Source organism: Sorex fumeus, unplaced genomic scaffold, assembly GCF_029834395.1.
Source record: "Sorex fumeus unplaced genomic scaffold, SorFum_2.1 ptg000052l, whole genome shotgun sequence".
Taxonomy (NCBI): domain Eukaryota; kingdom Metazoa; phylum Chordata; class Mammalia; order Eulipotyphla; family Soricidae; genus Sorex; species Sorex fumeus.
The window spans coordinates 917,667-938,116 of NW_026606109.1; positions in this window are offsets into that span (position 1 = coordinate 917,667).

A 20,450-nucleotide genomic window follows, 5' to 3' on the forward strand; every position below is an offset into this window, starting at 1 on the left:
ACCAGAGACAGGAAACAGGACTCCTCGGCAACCTTCCTGCAAAGCGCAGGAAAGGAAGAGAGCGTGGGCTCCCCGGCTCCCCTCCACTGCCATGGCCCAGAGACTCATCCTGTTGGCTTCACTCTTGCCTCGCATGGCTGTGCGAATATTCTTTCGGTCAGGGCCACTGAGATAAGAGAAATGAGATTTGCTGGAGACCATAGAAAATTTTCTCTGTGCCTGGCCATGTCATATCAGGTCTTTTGAATCCCAGGACAGGAGTCCAGCAGCTGCCCACAAGGATGCTGTGTGGCAAGCCAGCCAGAGGCACCCCTCAGACCACATGGCTGAGCCAGTGATGTCGGAGCACAAACCTCCACCTCACTCCTTCCTACCTCGGGCTCAGATGACCTCACTCTGCTGCAGGACATTGAACACGGACAGGACTGAGGCGCCACTTCAGATTCTATGTTGTGTAGAAAATGGCAATTGTCATGGATCCCGTTTCATGAGGCTTTTCTTGTTGTTGCTATTGCGGCTCTTGGGCATGGGGGTGCTTCCTGCTCTCTGACAGTGTTCATGCCTGGAGGTGCGCAGGGACCCTTTGGGTGCTGGAGACTGAGCTGCACTGCCCCCAGGTAAGGCAGCGCCCGGACCCATGGACCACTACCACAGCCCCTGACGGGAACCGATTTCACGTCACCTTCATCTTCCAGATATCAATAAGCCTGCTCTCTCTCTCAGGGAAGCTAAGTTTCCACAGAGACTGTCAAGCTTCTCCACTGTGTTTCCATGGGAGAATGAGTACTGGGTTGTGGTCGCATTCATGTCAAGCCTTTTCAGTATCTTTGGGACAAAACTTCCCAGACAAGCATTTCTAAGAAACATCTCAGGTTTTTCTTATTGATGAAAGAAGAGTATGGAAGGTGTATAAGAAATCCAAAGGCATCCTTGAATAGCCACCTACTCCTTGATTTCACGTGTGCGTAGGTGTCTGTGTGAGTCTGTGTGCTGTATGTGCGTGCTTTTGTGTGTTTGTGTGTGTGCATGTATGTGTGCTTGTGTGCCTGAGTATGCATATGTGTACAAGTGTGTCCATGTGCATGCAGATGTGTGCATGCTTGTGTGTGCGTGTGTGCAAACGTGTGCGTACAAGTTTATGCGGGTATAATCTCATCTGATCTGTTGGAACCTCAGAAAACATTTAAGCTTTGTGACTCGAGGAATGTTTGAATTTCTTAGTGTGGCTATGAATAGTGATGGAATGCCCTAAAGCATACGTGCTGCTTCATTCTGGATCCGACAGAAAATTGCATTTCATACTAACTTTACCAGCCAAGATGGAGGTATCTTGTTGTGAACGTTCTAATCCTTTCTGTCATTGGTATAGCGGTTCTAATGCCTTGTGTTTAGGAAACTTTACTACAAGAGAACATTAACAAGGATCACAGAGCGCAAGTACAATCCATGAAGAATAAAAAATGACAGGCCGTTTTGTTTCTCTGCGTGGGACTGAAAGATGAAACAGGTAAATCTTAGGACTTCAGCTCCATGTTTCACTGTCTGCACCCCGGGACCTCCCTTGAAATGTATTTCATTTGCTCTCTGTCTCTTCTCCTCTTTATCCACTTTCCACAGCTTGCCAGTGGTGTTCTCCTTTGAACACTTATTTCCACTCCTCCTTCCTCTCCACATTTTTCTAAGTCTCACTAAATGAAAATGATCTTGCCGTATTCAAAAAATAAGGCTCAATAAATGAAGTGTACGTTTCACCGTTATTATCTTTCTGACCTCTCACCGGTGACAAGAGGCTCAGCTTCCTGCCATCACGAGGGAACTGAAGCACGGTCTTTCCATTGTTCATCGATTTGCGGGAGCGGGCACAGGAAAGTCTCCACTGAGAAGACTTTGTGGTTACTGTTTGGGCATATCAAATACGTCCCGCATAGCGTGCCAGGCTTTGCTGTGAGGGCAAGATACTCTGGAGAGCTTGTCAGGCTCCCAGAGAGGGGTGGAAGAATCGAACTCGCGTTGGCAGGGTCGGCCGCTTGCAAGGCAAACGCCCGACCCGCTGTGCTATCTCTCCAGCATTATATATTCATATAATTCGTATATTATATGAATAAATATTCACATAACTGTGAATGAGAGAAGAATAATCCCAGAGAACAGAGTAAGGTGGGAAAAGGTGGGAATTTTCCAATCTCAGACATCTGCTTTTGTTCACTCCTTGAGTGAACGTGAAGCATTAATACTTCTCTTTTCCCTGACACCTGGAGTGCACTTTCCAACACGTGGTGACAGTGACTTGTTTTCTTGGACACAGAAAATTGGGGCATGCCACCACAACTGTGCAAAGGATTCCAGTCTGCCCAGGGACTGATAAGGGATCTACGTTTCAGGTCCTGCTCAGAACCGGTGGCCATGGTCGTGCTGACCTTCACCACAGTGGCCTCAGTGGGGACTGCCCTTGGGCTGTGGTCGAAGGGGCAATGCGGCTGTACCTCCGGGGACATGGGTTTCTCAGAACCAGCTCCGTGTCCCACTTCACCTCCGGCCAAGGTAGCAATGACACACACCAGGGTCCCGATCCCTAACCGGGAGAGCCTCGATGTCGTGTTTCTCCAGGGAAAACGCCTTTCATCCCACTGAGGTTTCCTCTCTTCGCTGGCCCGAGACAACCCTGAAATGGGCACCCAGTGCTGGGCCCCAGCGAGGGTCCCTGCGGAGCCCAGGGTCATGATGTGGGATATCATCCCACTCAGTGTCCACACAGGGCCCCTCAAGCTTGCCACATCCGGGAGGTAAAACGCGTCGGTTTCCACTGCGCCTGCCTCTCTGTGTCCTCCTTGGTGCAGCTGGTCATCAGCCACTGCTGTCTTTGCCGGACAGGGTGATGGGAATGCCCCGCCTGTGAGTGCCCGCTGAGCCCTGAGCCCGTGTCCTTTCCCTCTGGTCGTGCAGGCCACCACAGACAGGCCTCAGAAGGGCTCAGGAGGGAGGGGCTTGGGGCCAGCACGGCACCGGTGTCCTTGCCAGAGCACCTGCAGGGAGCCTGTGGCCTTGAGTAAGGACTATTGTCTCCTGCCCAGCCCTGCATGGAGTCGTCCTTTCATCCGTGACTCGATGTGCCGTGGACCCTGAGCCGTGGCCTTGGCCTCTGTCCAGTCCCTAGGACAGTGAGCCTGGGCAGGGCGGCATCTGCTCCCGCTAAGCTATCCCACGGTGGCCACATCTCCTCCTGACCACGCCGGGAACCGAGAACTGGTATGTCGATAGGTTCCTGTGCTCACAGGTGATGGGCAAAGAACCGAAAGTCACACACACGCAGAACACAGCGACAAACCAACACGTTTACTCAGGCCTCTGGACAGGGCAGCTGGCCGGACAGCTGCCAACAGGCTCTGTGGGACTGTAGGGGGATGAGGGTTCGCCCCTGGGGTGGGACTCGGCACCACAGACGCCCCAGGCCTAGGCCCAGCAGCCGTGTGTGCAAAGAACCCCAGTGCACACGGGAGACCCGTGGAGCCAAAGGCCCTGACCTGAGTCTGGGGTGGCTGCAGATGGTGCCCTGCTCGGGCTCTTGGGGCCTGTCCAGGCCTGGAGCAGCCGAGCTCTCACGCCTCAGTCCCGAGCAGCTCCCGGCTAGGCCGCCAACTCCGGGTGCCCCAGCCCACATCCGGGCAAGCCCCACCCCTCCGGCCTTCCCCAGGCCAGAAACATCGGCTCTAACTACGCCCCCTCGAGGCATCAGGGGCCCAGCCAGGAAACAGGGGCGACGAACGTTCTGGCTGCTTCCTGCTGGCGGGGGACGACGTCAGCCGGATCCCCAACCTCCTTCTGTGGCAGGAACACGCGGTCAGCAGAGGCGCTGGCGTGGACAGGGTCCACTTCCTCTCAGCTGCTCTCAGAGAGGGACTCGGAGGTCGGGGTGCAGAGCGTGCCCCCGACTCAGGCTCCAGATGCACAGGGGCACCGGTGTGGGGCTCACGGGCCGAGGGTCCGCTGACCTGTGGCTCAGCCTCAGGGGGTCACGCCAGGGACTCGTCCACGCCAAAGAGTCGTCCAGCGCGGCCTCTCAGGTAAGGCCCTGCGGACAGGCCACACCGCCCACCCCACAGCGAGGAGTAGCCTGCAGGACGGGGCTGCACCTGCCAAAACTCAGCCCCCAGAAGTCAGGACGCAGGTCGGGAGCCAGAGGCAGCAGGAAGGCACTGGGCTTCCCGCCGGGACTGTGTCCCTGGAGCCCCCAGGCCGCCGTGGGGCCCCAGCTGTGGTCCCTTAGCACAGAGCCTGGAGTGCACCTGAGCTTACTGTGCCGAGACCAACTGTCCCCGCGGAATCCCGAGGAGCTCCAGGCCATTTCTGGAGGGTGACGTGGGTGGCTCTAGCTTGGAGGCAAGAGGCGGGCAGCGGCAGGACAGGCAGAGGAGACACGGCAGAGCGGGCCTGGGTCCCCCGGCCAGGCAGGGGGTTGGGGGAAGGCGGGTGCCTGGTAGGGGTTGAGGAGAAGCTCCCACAGGGCCAGGAGCACCCCCGAATGAGCCACGTGCCAGGAAGGCAGCTCTGCCGGGAGCTGACTGCCCTGGTGGCCCGGGGAGGTGGACCGGGCGGCAGGGCTCCAGTCCCGAGAGCAGCGGGTCACACTAGTGCGAGCTCACCGCCCTCGTGACCCTCGGCACATCCAGGGGGCAGCCAGGGGCTCGCTGGGCTCTCCCTGCTCTGCGGCCTGGACGCCGCCTCGGGCGGGACGGCGCCCTGCAGGAGGACGAACTGCTCACCCAGCGGGCCCCCGGGCCGGGCCGCAGCTCTCTGGCCCGAGCCTCCCTCCAGTTCCGGGACCTCCTCATGTCCCGGCTGCCGACGGCGTGCACACGCCGCAGCAGGCTCTGGGAGCACAGGCCCGCGAGCGATGGCACCCGCCCCGCCCAGCTGCGCTGCCTGGCATCCAGGGCCCACTGCAGGAAGGCGAGCTTGGCGGAGAGCCAGCAGTGGCTGAGCACCAGCGTGGTGTCCCCGCACGCCAGGCGGCGCACCTCGTGGCACGCGCACAGGTGGGCCACGAGGAGCGAGAAGAGGAGGGAGTCCGGGAGGTCGGGGTCCGACAGGAGCGTCCGCAAGGGCTGCAGGGGCCGGCTGTCCAGGCTGCGGCACACCAGGCAGGGGCGCGGGGGCGAGCCCGGGACGGTCCCCGCCAGCACGGAAAGGCAGAAAGGCCACACAGCCCCGCCCCACCAGCCGCTGGCCAGAGACCGAAAGTACGCTCCTCCCTCGGCTGCGGCCGACACCAGGCAGGCTGCCATCGGGACGTCCCCAGCGGGCAGGCCCGGCGGGGCCTCCAACCTCCTCCTCGGCCCGCAGGCAGGATGTCCTCCCCGGGACCGGCTGGGGTGGGGGGCGACGTCCTCAGCGGCTGCTGCTCAGCCAGGAGAGCGGGGCCACGCACTGGGCTCCCCGGCACGGGCTCCGAGGCACGGCCATGGCCCGAGCTTTTATATTGCCCTAGTGTGCGTGGTGACCTCATCACGTCCGCAGATCATGCCGAGAAGTCGCCCAAAAACACCGTACTCTGTGCGGAGAGCTCAGTCTGAAACACCGTACTCTGTGCGGAGAAGTCGCCCCGTGTGTACCGTACTGTTACAGGGATTGGTATACAATGTGTACGCCTACGGGGGTCAGAAGTGCAACGTGTACTGCTCCCACAGGACACGTGCGCATCCCTGCACAGTCACACACTGTCCTGTGTCTCCTTCGCTTTTAACCCTCTGTGAAGTCAAGCCTTGCGGTTTAACCCTTGGAGGTCAACCCGCCTTCCTCACCCTCTGGTCACTGCACCTGCTCCTTGAACCCGGTGGCTTCAGGCTTCCTCTGAGAGCCCCCTGCCAGTCCCAGCAGGCTCTCTTAACCCTGTGTCAACCAGGGCACTCGGTTTAACCCTTTGCTTTCTCTACCCCACTTGGCCCTTGGTACTTCAGGAGCCTCAAAGCCTGGAGCCCTCTGTTCTTGTCTCTACTGAACTGGGGGGAGTCTGTCCCCCCACTCTTTAACCCTGTCGCCACCGTCTCCTTCTCTCTTGAAGGCTTTGCTATCTCCAGCATCTCCGTTTAACCCTTTGTTAACCGCTGCCGGCTCTGTGTAGCCCTGGGTTGCAGTGACACTGTATGACCCTTCCACTTTTAACCCTGTAGAAGCCTGTGAGCTCCAAGACCTTTCTCTGCTAACCCTTGTTAACACCAGCCCTCTCTTTAACCCTTGGTTCACACTGGCTTACTCTGCTTACTCTGTCCCTCTGGTTCTGGAATTCCTGGGTGGACTCTTCCCTTTCACTCTTTAACCTTTTGTTAATGCTGGCACTCTCTTGAATCCTTTGCTATCCCTCTCTGGTTAACCCTTGGTTGTCTCTCTGGTTAACCCTTGGTTATCTCTCTGGTTAACCACTCTCTGGTGAACCTTTTGGGAACTCTGTTTAACCCTTGCTATATCTACTCCCATTTAACTGATTCTTCATTCCACAAAGTTTCCCTGTTTAACCCTTTGTTACGTCTATCCTTCTGTTTGACCTCCTGTGAACTCTGTTCATCTCCCAATGCCACTGCCTGAGCTCTGTCCCTCTAATACTTTGACCCTTAATTCTTTAACCCCTTTCGCCTCTCAGCATAAGCCTTTGTTCATTCAATGTATCTCAGGTTAACCCTTAAAAATAACTCTATCGGGGCTGGAGCGATAGCACAGCCAGCAGGGCGTATGCCTTGCACGCGGCCGACCCGGGTTCGATTCCCAGCATCCCACAGGGTGCCCTGAGCACCGCCAGGAGTAATTCCTGAGTGCATGAGCCAGGATTAACCCCTGTGCATCGGGCTGGGTGTGACCCAAAGAGCAAACAAAACAAAAGGAAACAAAAACTCTCTCATGTCTCCAAGTAACTCTTTCAAACCTATCCCTCTTTTTACTTAACCCCCATTAACTCTATCCTGTTCTCCGTTTAACCCTTTGTTTAGTCCATCTTTTTTATGTTTAACCTTTTGAACTTCACTGTCTCTGTTTAACCCTTTGCTTTAAGTACTCCCATTTAACTGGTTCTTTATTCCACAAAGTTTCCCTGTTTAACCCTTTGTTACCTCTATCCCTCTGTTTAACCACTTGTGAACTCTGTTCATCTCCCAATGTCACTGCCTGAGCTCTATCCCTCTAATTCTTTACCCCTTAATTCTTTAACCCCTTTCCTCTCTCAGCATAAGCCGTTGTTCATTCAATGTACCTCTGGTTAACCAATAAAAATAACTCTATCGGGGCTGGAGTGATAGCACAGCGGGCAGGGCGTTTCCCTTGCACGCGGCCGACCCGGATCGATTCCCAGCAACCCATAGGCTCCCCCGAGCACTGCCAGGAGTAATTCCTGAGTGCATGAGCCAGGATTAACCCCTGTGCATCGGGCTGGGTGTGACCCAAAGAGCAAACAAAAGAAAATGAAAGGAAAACTCTCATCTCTCAAAGTACCTCTGTTAAATCTATCCCTCTTTTTACTTAACCCTCATTAGCTCTATCCAGTTCTCTGATTAACCCTTTGCTTGTTCAACCTTTTTAATGTATAACCCTTTGTGAACTTCATCGTCTCAGTTTCACCCTTTGATACATATGTACTCCCATTAAACTGATTCTTCATTCCAAAAAATTTCCGTGTTGAACCCTTTGTTAACTTTAGCCCTCTGTTTAGCCTTTTGTGACCTCGGTTCATCTCGCAATGTCGATGCCTTAACTCTGTCCCTCTAATTCTTTAACCCTTGTTAACTTGTCCCCTGCTCTGTTGAACCCCTTACCCTCTTGTCTAACCTTCCTTGGATCTACCCAGCCTCTGCTCAGTCAAAAACTTGTCTCTGTTTTACTTCCTTAACTCTCTTCCTCTGTTTAACCCTTTGTGAATGCTATGCATCTCTCTGTTCCTCTCATTCTTTAACCCTTATTAACTCCCCTCCTTCTCCGCTTAACCCTCTGCAAACTCTTTCCTCCCTGTTCAACCCTTCCTAATCTAAACTAAGGAGTAGGGCGCCATTCTCCCAGTCTCTCTAGGACGCTGTCCTGCCCCTTCCAGGCCCACACAGCACCACAGACCCCACAGCAATACATTCCCCAGAACAACACTCAAAAACTTGTAAAGAGAAAAAAAAAGGAGGTATGCTCCCGTTTGACTCCTTGTCTTGGGCATTATTCTCTTTAAACTTTTAAATTTACCCTCCAGGGGAGCACTCTACCGCAGCTGAAAGGCATTGTCAGGAAGGTGCACAGGATCAGGAAACTATGAATTCTCCTATTTGGATTAGAATCGACAGGAACGAGTAGCAGGGAGACTCCTCATTCGAGGGAAAGGCTGTTTTTCTTTCACAGATAACCCCACTGAGAAACGTTGGGTTCTATTGCATCTCGTCAGGAGTCGAATTCATCTCCCTCATTTAACACTCAGACCACCGGACACTCACAACCCTCCAACTTCCAGCCCCAAGCCATTGCCAAACTGATTTCAGCTGGAAGCCACAAGGAAATCAGAGGCGCCAGCGTCAGAGGACCTGCAGCAAAGGCCGCTAGCTCCTGTAACGTGCCACGAGGTCACATTCAGAGCATTCTTTATACGCTGCTCCTGCAGGTTCGGGACTGGACAACGCCAGGACCCCGTGATTTGGATTAGCAGTTCTTTACTTTTACCCTCTCCTTGGAGTTCCCAGGGGCCTCTGTTCCCACAGAGGAAGGAATGACTTTTAACAGGAACACCTTCTCATTTCTCTCTAGGATATCCGTTTGTGTCGGAGTTCCCCCCTGTCTCTTCCTCTACCCCAGGCTTGGAGATGTGCCAAACCCCGATGGTCAAAGCCCCTGAAAACTTTAAAAAAGCGTTTCTTCAAACATAAGCTAGGTTGAACATCTATGACTGCCAGTGAACCTGACCAGAGAATGGCTGTATTCCCCTGCTGAAGGTCTCCTGGCAGAAGTTGAGATGCTCCTGCTCCGGTGCTCCCTGAAATTCACTGGACTTCTAATAGCCACTCCCCTGGGACTCGTTGCTCTAACAACCTCTGCTGCTGTTGCAGGAACGACTCTTCAAATTTTGATCCGGACCCTTCATTTCTTCAAGGCGTGACTAAATGTCTCTCATCAGCCCTGGGCAGTGCAGGACAATTGGACACGCAACAACAAGCCCTGCTCTGGATCCGGGGGCAGACTGACGTTTTCGAACAAATAAGACATTTTTGGTTGGAATTGTTCCTCTATTTTAAAGGTTTGTGTTTTTGTGAACAGAAAGGGGGGAGATGTAGGAAGCATTTGTTTGTCCGTTCTGCCTTGTTACAGGGGGCTTAGGTTTATAGGGTTTCACCCATCACAGTGCTCCCGAGTCACTCCCATTTCTCTGTGTTTATCTGTAACTTCTCTGTGCTCTCTTCCCCAACAAGTTAGTCCCCTTTTCCCCTAATCAGAATCGGTTTATTCCTAAAGTCTAATCCTTCGAGGACACGGAACTTGGATTGTAAGTTAATATTGCCTTTCTCCTCTCCTTACGTCTTTTGAATAGTTTATTTAATGCAATGTCCTTTTTGTATAGATACAGGAAGACAATTAATTTTGATATTATGTTTTGTCACTTAGGATTTAATTGGCTTTGAATGTTGTTCACTCCCGGGTATCTGCTTTCTCAACTGAAGCCCCAGAAGCCCTCACTTCCTAGCACCCCACAAAGCAGGGTCCCGACGAGGGACTGGAAGGAACCAGGGCAAGCGGTAGGTTATGTGCTACCCTGGCATCGGGATGGGCCAGGCCAAAAATCCACGATTCTTATCTGTAAGTTAGTAGTCTCATCATAGACAAATGCTGCCATGCTCCAAAACTGACGACAAGACTAGGGCCCTGCTAGAAATAGGAAAGACTATTGGGCCTGAGCGCTGTTGTCTGAGGTCGAGATGACCCTGGGGCGTAATTCTATAGGCTTAAAGTATTTCTGACTGTGTCCATACAAAATGATTTATATTACGTGTGCTGATATGTTGGTCGGACGAGGAGAGGAGAAACACACCCAGGGAATTTCATTCTACGGTGGGTTGATCTGCTACATGAGAATCTGTCCTAGGAGCAGCTTTCCCGTGTGTCCTGACTAGTTTGGTGAGGCTGAACAATTCTCCCCTTCAAACTGCCTTCAGTAAATACTGTAAGATTCAGTTCCCCATTTTCTCTCAGTAATCTCAGGTGCTCGCCAGGCCTGACCTTTGGGATGTGGATTCCCAGCTCTAGGCTGGCTAGTCTTTGGGATGCAAAGCTCAGATACTTGTCTTTGCCATGTAGATTCCAAGCTCTTGCAGACTGGTCTTTGGGATGCAAATCCCAGTGCTTCTAGCTGGTGAAAGTGCTTGTGAAAGGTTTCAGTTTTGGTTTTGTCTCTTCTTTCTGGAGGCCAAAATTACTGGCCTGTAGAGGTAAAGAAACATTGTATGATTTGCCGCCTCAATGTTCCTTCTGTAACTCCTTTGGATGACATCGCTGTATTGGGCCCTTCAGTGGCACGATGATCTATTGAAGGAGATTTTCAGGGCTCTCTAGGGGACACGTGCTTTAGAGAACCTGGGAAGATGGGGCTGAGAGAAAGGGGAAAACAGGCCTGAGAGTACCTGGCAGCACGTGCTTGAGATATCCTGGGCCCTCTATGACATACAGTTCCTCCATGTAATAATCTGCCACTAAGACCATCAGCCTGGCCCTCGCTTCCTTCCTTTGCCTGACCATCGCCATCAACATCCCTGGAGTGAGGAAACTGCCTGAGATTACTGACGGCGGGCGGCGGGAGAGATAGGCCGCTGTCATCCCTCTTGTGTTGACACATCCTTTTTGTATTTACACACCTGTGTCTTTTGAATAGTTTACTTTAAGCAATGTCTTTTGTATGGACACAGGAAGACAGTTAATATTATGGTTTTGTAACTTATCCTTTCTCCTCAACTCTCAGCCCAGCAATTCAGAAGTGTTTAGTTCACGGGGGCCATGGGATTACAGGACACTGGCATGCCCAGGGTCACAGGGGCTCTCCATTCCAGGAACACTCGTAGCACTTCATGATAAAGAAGGTGCCCATTGCACTCACTCACTAGGATTGAAACATCACAAAGGGCCAAGAAAATGAAGGAATCAGTTACTAGAGGATTCAAAAGGGAGAGAAGGGACGCAACAGGCAGACCAGACAGGGCTGGAGACCGGGCACTAGGAGGGCATTTCACTTGCACACTACAGACCAAAGTTCAAGCCTCAGGGTGCACGGAGTGCCTCCAGCACCCATTCCTGAGCTGATATGCCCAGGAGTCAGCCCTGAGCATCACCCAAAGAAGAGATGAGGGAGGAGCTTCTTCCTACCAGTGACAGGAAACAGGACTCCTCAGCAACCTTCCTGCAAAGTGCAGGAAAGGAAGAGAGCGTGGGCTCCCCGGCTCCCCTCCACTGCCATGGCCCAGAGACTCATCCTGTTGGCTTCACTCTTGCCTCGCATTGTTGTGCGAATATTCTTTCGGTCAGGGCCACTGAGATAAGAGAAATGAGATTTGCTGGAGACCATAGAAAATTTTCTCTGTGCCTGACCAAGTCTTATCAGGTCTTTTGAATCCCAGGACAGGAGTCCAGCAGCTGCCCACAAGGATGCTGTGTGGCGAGCCAGCCAGAGGCACCCCTCAGACCACATGGCTGAGCCAGTGATGTCGGAGCACAAACCTCCACCTCACTCCTTCCTACCTTGGGCTCAGATGACCTCACTCTGCTGCAGGACATTGAACACGGACAGGACTGAGGCGCCACTTCAGATTCTATGTTGTGTAGAAAATGGCAATTGTCATGGATCCCGTTTCATGAGGCTTTTCTTGTTGTTGCTATTGCTGCTCTTGGGCATGGGGGTGCTTCCTGCTCTCTGACAGTGTTCATGCCTGGAGGTGCGTGGGGACCCTTTGGGTGCTGGAGACTGAGCTGCACTGCCCCCAGGTAAGGCAGCACCCGGACCCATGGACCACTATCACAGCCCCTGACGGGAACCGATTTCACGTCACCTTCATCTTCCAGATATCAATAAGCCTGCTCTCTCTCTCATGGAAGCTAAGTTTCCACAGAGCCTGTCAAGCTTCTCCACTGTGTTTCCATGGGAGAATGAGTACTGGGTTGTGATCGCTTTCATGTCAAGCCTTTTCAGTATCTTTGGGACAAAACTTCCCAGACAAGCATTTCTAAGAAACATCTCAGGTTTTTCTTATTGATGAAAGAAGAGTATGGAAGGTGTATAAGAAATCCAAAGGTGTTGGGTAACATTGCTTTGTCCTTCAAGAAGCTTAGGTTTTATCTGGTTACACCCACCACAGTGCTCCAGAGGCACTTCCACTTCCATTGTGTTTACATGTAAATATGTAAACAGTCTTCCCTATGCTCTCCCACCCAGTTAATCAGCTTTCCCCTTAATCAGACTTTGTTAATTTGTAAGATCAGTTTCCCAGAAATCTATGATTTTATATGTATGAGTGAAATATTGCCTTTCTCCTCTCCTTATGCCTTATGAACAGTTTACCTTAAAGTAATATCCTTTTTGTATAGATACAGGAAGACCGTTAACATTATGCTTTGTAACTTAGGATTTGATTGGCCTTGAATATTATTCACTCCTGGGCATCTGCTTTCTCGACTTAAGCCTCAGTTGCCCTTAGTTCCTAACACCCCAAAAGCAGGGTCCCGACGAGGGACTGAATGGACCCAGGGCAAGCAGTGAGCTACCCTGGCAGCGAAATGGGCCAGGCCAAGTGCCACGATTCTTAACTATAAGTTAAGAGTTTGATCATAGACAAATGCTGTCATGATCCAAAGGTAACGACAAGACTAGGATCCTGCTAGGGGTGGGAAAGACTATCTGGCCTGAGCACCGTAGTCTGAGATCAAGATGGCCCTAGGAGAGCAATTCTATAAGTTTAAGATATTTCTTACTGTATCCATACAAAATGATTTATATTATATTCTTGTACGCTTGTCGGTCAAGGAGAGGAGAGGCACGCCCATGGAATTCTGCTCTAGGGTGGGTCCTCCTGCTAAGGAAGGATCTGTCCTAGGAGCGGTCTTCCCTGAGGCTAAGATTTCTACCCCTGTTCATCTCCACCCCTATTGATTGTGACCACACCTATGTGTAATTGTTCCCCCAATTCCTCAAGAGAGAGGATTTAACTGTACTGTAGGAGTGAGACAGGGGCAGAAGAAGGAGGAAGAGAGTTCAGAAGGCAGAAGGAAGAAGAGAGTTCAGAGAGGGTCAGAACCCAGACTCCAGAGAAGGAGGATGAAGGGGAATGGAGAAGGAGAATGAAGTAGCTGGGGGAGGAAGAATGGGGGCAGAGATAGAGAGACAGATGAGGAGAGAATCAGAATAAACTACGACTAATGCCTACCAGCCTGGCCCTCGTTCCTTCCTCTGCCTGACCATCGCCATCGACCTCTCCGGGGTGGTAGAAGGGTGAGACTACCGAACGCGGGTGGCGGGAGAGATAGAGCCGCCGCCGTGTGGGTGCCGTGCCCCCCAAGTTGTGTGAGTTTACACATCTGGCGTCCCTGGGCCGGTGCGAGCCTTCAACCGGTGCACAACTAAAGGTAAGAATAGCGTTCGGTACACCCCGACTCTAGAAAGTTTTGTGAAAGAACTAAGATTTTGTGGTGCGGTGAATTAAACTGCTAGCCTTACTTCCCACTAACATGGGACAAAAACAGTGCCGAGTGAAGTCCTCTCAAAATGTTCCGCGCCAAGGTGAACGTGGCCAGTTTTTTATTGAATTGATTAAGCATTTTGCAAAGAGAACTGGACATCGTGTTTCTCGGGACCAACTCCGGTCCTGCCTAAAAACTGTTTATAAATATCATCCTTGGTTTCCAGATAAAGGTACTTTGGAGCCTAAGGTTTGGGAAAAGATTAAGAGTAATGTCTTCAAGGAATCTAAAGAAGGGGCTCAGATCCCCAAACAGTTCTGGGTAACTTGGGAAACTGTTAACTCCATTCTTAAGGCTTTGGAAGATACCTCGGAGGAGGAGGATGTTAGATATAATATGGGAAGCTTTCCTCCGGAGTTAAACAGAGAGGATTTTAAGATCAAGGATGAAATTAAGAATGTTTCTACTACTGAGAGAGCCATACCTTCGGCTCCTCCCATGCCCAAGCCTAGAAAGAAGCCTGATGCGCAATGCTTGACTGCTCCTATACCCAAGCCCCGAAAGCAGCTCAAGGCGTTTCCAGTGCAAACACGTTCTCAGAGCCAAAATCTCTCTGCCGCTAATGAATTAACTTTCCCTACTGATATCGCACCAGAGAGACCTCCACCTCCACCTCCTCTGTACGACTCTACTTCTAGTACGTCAGAGGAAAGTGATGCATATGATGAGCCAGCTACCACTTCCTCAGATTCTGAGTCTGAGAGTGGCTTGGTACAGGAGGATTCTCACAGGAGCCGCCGCTCAGCCAAGAGGCCTACAGGCCGCTCGGGACACGGTCCCAATAGAAGCTTACAGCTGAAAGCTCTCGACCATAAGTGGTCAATCCCACCCAGACCCCATGAGCTCCGTCTCTTTTTTCCCATCCAGCTGGAGGAGAATCAGTCTCCATCTTATGAAGGGTTAAGAATGGATTCACTCAGTAATTTCAAAAAGGCCTGTGCCTTGTACGGACCTACATCTCCGTACTGTAAGGAGTATCTTTCAGGCTGGAGTAAAAAGGCTCACTGGGTACCTCAAGATTTTCACGTGGTTGCTAAGACGTGCTTAAGCCCTTCTCAGTACATCCAGTGGAGGATGTGGTTCAGTGATGAGGCCAAGGCAAAACTTCAGAGCCTAGGCCATGCTGGACGAAAATTTTCAGGGATTAAATTGACTTACGAGATGTTAATAGGTGAAGGGAAATGGCACGACCCTAAGAAGCAAGTCACCTTGCCTCGAGCTGTTTTTGCTCATGTCCGTGATGCTGCCCTGTGGGCCTGGGAGAGGATTGATGCAGATGCTGAATTTAAGGGAAGCTATACAAAGATTGTTCAGGGTGCCACAGAACCATATGCAGATTTCATAGGGAGGTTGATGGAAGCCATTGAAAGACAGGTTAAGGGTAAGGAAACCCAGGAACATTTGACTAAACAATTGGCCTTTGAAAATGCTAACGAGGATTGTCAGGCCATCCTGCGTCCCATTAAGGAGAAGGAGGACATAATGGGGTACTTGAAGGCATGTCGGAATGTTGGTTCTATCAAACATCAGGCTCGCATTAATGCTGCTGAGGCCTATGCCATACAGAGACAAAATCAGGGCAAATGTTTTAATTGTGGGAAATCAGGCCACTTCCGTAAGGATTGCAGGGCACCTCCCAAACGTGCAACTGTGAGGCCACCACCTGGACCTTGTCCACGATGCCATAATGGAAACCACTGGGCCAGAGATTGCCCCTTCAATCTTGGTGTAGCTGGTGACCCTAATTCGGGAAACTTGCAGTGGGGCCAGCCCCAGGCCCCGTAAAATCAGGGGACACTCCCAGCTGCAGCTCTTCTCCCCAATGTGGAGCTTCAGAGCTCCAGTCAGTAGATTCACTGCAACCAGCCACGGCAGGGAGCGCCACCGTGGATATTCCCTGCTCTGATACAGTTAGTATTTCTCTCACCCAGAGTCCCTACAGATTAAATTCTGGTGCAAAGGGACAAGATTTGAACCCCCAGGTAGAAAGGGAGTTTGCTCAAGCAAACGTTACAAGCAGCACATCAGGTTTTCATGGTTGTCTGGAAGACTTCCTGACAGTGCAAGGAAAGGCATCTCCGATCCCTGACTCCATTCCTCATGCAGAGCATTTAGAGGCTCACCAACAAGTGGTTGAGTTCAGGGAAGAAGCTATCCCGTGTATGGGACATGCGGAGCTGAGTTCTGCACCTAACGTGCATCAGGTTTTGAGCCAGGACAAAACTGAGAAACTTTGGGATCAAAGCGTTGTGTCTATTGGTGAATCTGCACTGGCAAACCAAGCAGAACTTTGTGTAAAAGGGCTCAGCTACCCTGAGATTCCTCAGTCAGGTCAGAGGCGGAGAAAGCCTTCTCTAGTTTCTAGTCTTGATTCCCAGGAACTCAGTCTGGACAACTGACTCTCAGGTCTTTTATCAGAACCAATGGTGAACTGCTAGTTCCAAAGAAGGTTATTCAAAGATTCAGGCTGGTACAGTTTTACTTTTGGAAAAGTGAACTTCTACTTCTAGTTCATGAGATGCCGCCTCTGGGAAAACGGCTTCAGGGTCAGTGGGTACGTGGTTATTCTCCCACTCAGCCATTGCTTATTGACCCAGGAGGCACAGAGATACCTCATTCCTGGGTGCTCACCCACTCAGCCATTACAGACGCTGAGTCTGGTGAGGGACAAAAGGCATTGTCACTAGGATACTTCTGCTAGTGTGTGTGTTTATGGTTATGAAGCGGATTATTTCTGATATCAGAAAGAGCTTCCAATGAAGGCTACAACTTCTTGCCACATTGGTTTTTTCACTCGCCCATGTGCCAGGGCCTGCTAGTAATATCTCAGAATCAGCTTATGTTGTTGGTCTCTTCCCTGGTATTGTGACTGAGTTTCTAAATACATCAAATGTTATATAGCTCAACAATTGCTTCAGCAGCAACAGGCTCTTTTACAAAAGTGTTCTGAACTTGTTTTTATTACTGATATCAGATCTCATTCTGGTCTTTCTGGACCTGTGAATCGGGCATAGTTCAAAAAAAAAAAAAAAAGGAGGTATGCCCCGTTCAACTCCTTGTCCTTGACATTGTTCTCTTTACAAATTTTGAATTTACCTCAAGGGGAGCCATATACAGCAGCTGAAAAGCATTTTCAGGAAGATGCACAAGCTCAGAAAACTACTAATTCTTCTATTTTGATTAAAATTGACAGAGACTGGGCAGAATGAGGGAGACACCTCATTCGAGGAAGAAGCTATATTTTTCTTTCAACAGATAACTCCACCAAGAAACTTTGGGTCTCATTGCATTTCATCAGGAGCCGAATTCATCTATTTGCTTTAACTTTCAGACCTTTGCAGTCTTACAACTCTCTAAATTCCAGCTCCAAGCTATCGACAAGCTGATTTCAAGCTGATTTCAGCTGGAATTCACAGGTAAATCAGAGAAGCCAGCATCAGAAGGCCTGCAGCAAAGGATTCCAGCTCCTTCAACATATCATGAGATCAAATTAAGAGCATTCTTTATTCCCTTCTCTTACAGGTTGTGGATTGGGCAACTCCAGAACCCCATATTTTGGATTAACAATTCCTTACTTTTACCCTCTCCTTAGAATTCACAGGTGTCTCAGCTCTCAAAGGAGAAAGGAATGACTTTTAATAGGAACACCTTTTAATTTTTCTCTAGGAGAACTGTCGGAGTTCCCCCCTGTCTCTTTCTCTATCCACAGGCATGGAGATGTACCAAACCCCAAGGGTTGAAACCTGATAACTTTAAAAAAGTGTTTTTTCCAAACATAAGCTAGGTTGCACATATATGACTGCCAGTGAACCTGACCAGAGAATGACTGCATTCCCCTGCTGAAGAGCTCCTGACAGAAATTGTGATGCTCCTGTTCCAGTGCTCACTGCCTGATCCAGTGCTCCCTGAAGTTCATCAGACTCCTATAGCTGCTCCCCTGGGACTCAATTGCTGTGACCACTACTACTCTTCAAATTTTGATCCGGACTCTCCATTTCTTCAAAACGTGACTAAATGACTCTGATCACCCTTGAACAGTGCAGGACTATTGGACACTTTGCAACAAGCACTGCTCTGGGTTCAGGGGTGGACTGAAGTTTTACCACAACAAATGAGACTTTGTGTTTGTAATTGTTACTCTTTCTATTTCAAATTTTGTGTTTTTTGTAAACAGAAAAGGGGGAGATGTTGGGTAACATTGCTTTGTCCTTCAAGAAGCTTAGGTTTTATCTGGTTACACCCACCACAGTGCTCCAGAGGCACTTCCACTTCCATTGTGTTTACATGTAAATATGTAAACAGTCTTCCCTATGCTCTCCCACCCAGTTAATCAGCTTTCCCCTTAATCAGACTTTGTTAATTTGTAAGATCAGTTTCCCAGAAATCTATGATTTTATATGTATGAGTGAAATATTGCCTTTCTCCTCTCCTTATGCCTTATGAACAGTTTACCTTAAAGTAATATCCTTTTTGTATAGATACAGGAAGACCGTTAACATTATGCTTTGTAACTTAGGATTTGATTGGCCTTGAATATTATTCACTCCTGGGCATCTGCTTTCTCGACTTAAGCCTCAGTTGCCCTTAGTTCCTAACACCCCAAAAGCAGGGTCCCGACGAGGGACTGAATGGACCCAGGGCAAGCAGTGAGCTACCCTGGCAGCGAAATGGGCCAGGCCAAAGTGCCACGATTCTTAACTATAAGTTAAGAGTTTGATCATAGACAAATGCTGTCATGATCCAAAGGTAACGACAAGACTAGGATCCTGCTAGGGGTGGGAAAGACTATCTGGCCTGAGCACCGTAGTCTGAGATCAAGATGGCCCTAGGAGAGCAATTCTATAAGTTTAAGATATTTCTTACTGTATCCATACAAAATGATTTATATTATATTCTTGTACGCTTGTCGGTCAAGGAGAGGAGAGGCACGCCCATGGAATTCTGCTCTAGGGTGGGTCCTCCTGCTAAGGAAGGATCTGTCCTAGGAGCGGTCTTCCCTGAGGCTAAGATTTCTACCCCTGTTCATCTCCACCCCTATTGATTGTGACCACACCTATGTGTAATTGTTCCCCCAATTCCTCAAGAGAGAGGATTTAACTGTACTGTAGGAGTGAGACAGGGGCAGAAGAAGGAGGAAGAGAGTTCAGAAGGCAGAAGGAAGAAGAGAGTTCAGAGAGGGTCAGAACCCAGACTCCAGAGAAGGAGGATGAAGGGGAATGGAGAAGGAGAATGAAGTAGCTGGGGGAGGAAGAATGGGGGCAGAGATAGAGAGACAGATGAGGAGAGAATCAGAATAAACTACGACTAATGCCTACCAGCCTGGCCCTCGTTCCTTCCTCTGCCTGACCATCGCCATCGACCTCTCCGGGGTGGTAGAAGGGTGAGACTACCGAACGCGGGTGGCGGGAGAGATAGAGCCGCCGCCGTGTGGGTGCCGTGCCCCCCAAGTTGTGTGAGTTTACACACAAAGGCATCCTTGAATAGCCGCCTACTCCTTGATTTCACGTGTGTGTAGGTGTCTGTGTGAGCCTGTGTGCTGTATGTGCGTGCTTTTGTGTGTTTGTGTGTGTGCATGTATGTGTGCTTGTGTGCCTGAGTATGCATATGTGTACAAGTGTGTCCATGTGCATGCAAATGTGTGCATGCTTGTGTGTGTGCATGTGTGCAAACGTGTGCGTACAAGTTTATGCGTGTATAATCTCATCTGATCTGTTGGAACTTCAGAAAACATTTAAGCTGTGTGACTCGAGGAATGTTTGAATTTCTTAGTGTGGCTATGAATAGTGATGGAATGCCCTAAAGCATACGTGCTGCTTCATTCTGGATCCGACAGAAAATTGCATTTCATACTAACTTTACCAGCCAAGATGGAGGTATCTTGTTGTGAACGTTCTAATCCTTTCTGTCATTTGTATAGCGGTTCTAATGCCTTGTGTTTAGGAAACTTTACTACAAGAGAACACTAACAAGGATCACAGAGAGCAAGTACAATCCATGAAGAATAAAAAATGACAGGCCGTTTTGTTTCTCTGCGTGGGACTGAAAGATGAAACAGGTAAATCTTAGGACTTCAGCTCCATGTTTCACTGTCTGCACCCCGGGACCTCCCTTGAAATGTATTTCATTTGCTCTCTGTCTCTTCTCCTCTTTATCCACTTTCCACAGCTTGCCAGTGGTGTTCTCCTGTGAACACTTATTTCCAGTCCTCCTTCCTCTCCACATTTTTCTAAGTCTCACTAAATGAAAATGATCTTGCCGTATTCAAAAAATAAGGCTCAATAAATGAAGTGTACGTTTCACCGTTATTATCTTTCTGACCTCTCACCGGTGACAAGAGGCTCAGCTTCCTGCCATCACGAGTGAACTGAAGCACGGTCTTTCCATTGTTCATCGATTTGCGGGAGCGGGCACAGGAAAGTCTCCACTGAGAAGACTTTGTGGTTACTGTTTGGGCATATCAAATACGTCCCGCATAGCTTGCCAGGCTTTGCTGTGAGGGCAAGATACTCTGGAGAGCTTGTCAGGCTCCCAGAGAGGGGTGGAAGAATCGAACTCGCGTTGGCAGGGTCGGCCGCTTGCAAGGCAAACGCCCGACCCGCTGTGCTATCTCTCCAGCATTATATATTCATATAATTCGTATATTATATGAATAAATATTCACATAACTGTGAATGAGAGAAGAATAGTCCCAGAGAACAGAGTAAGGTGGGAAAAGGTGGGAATTT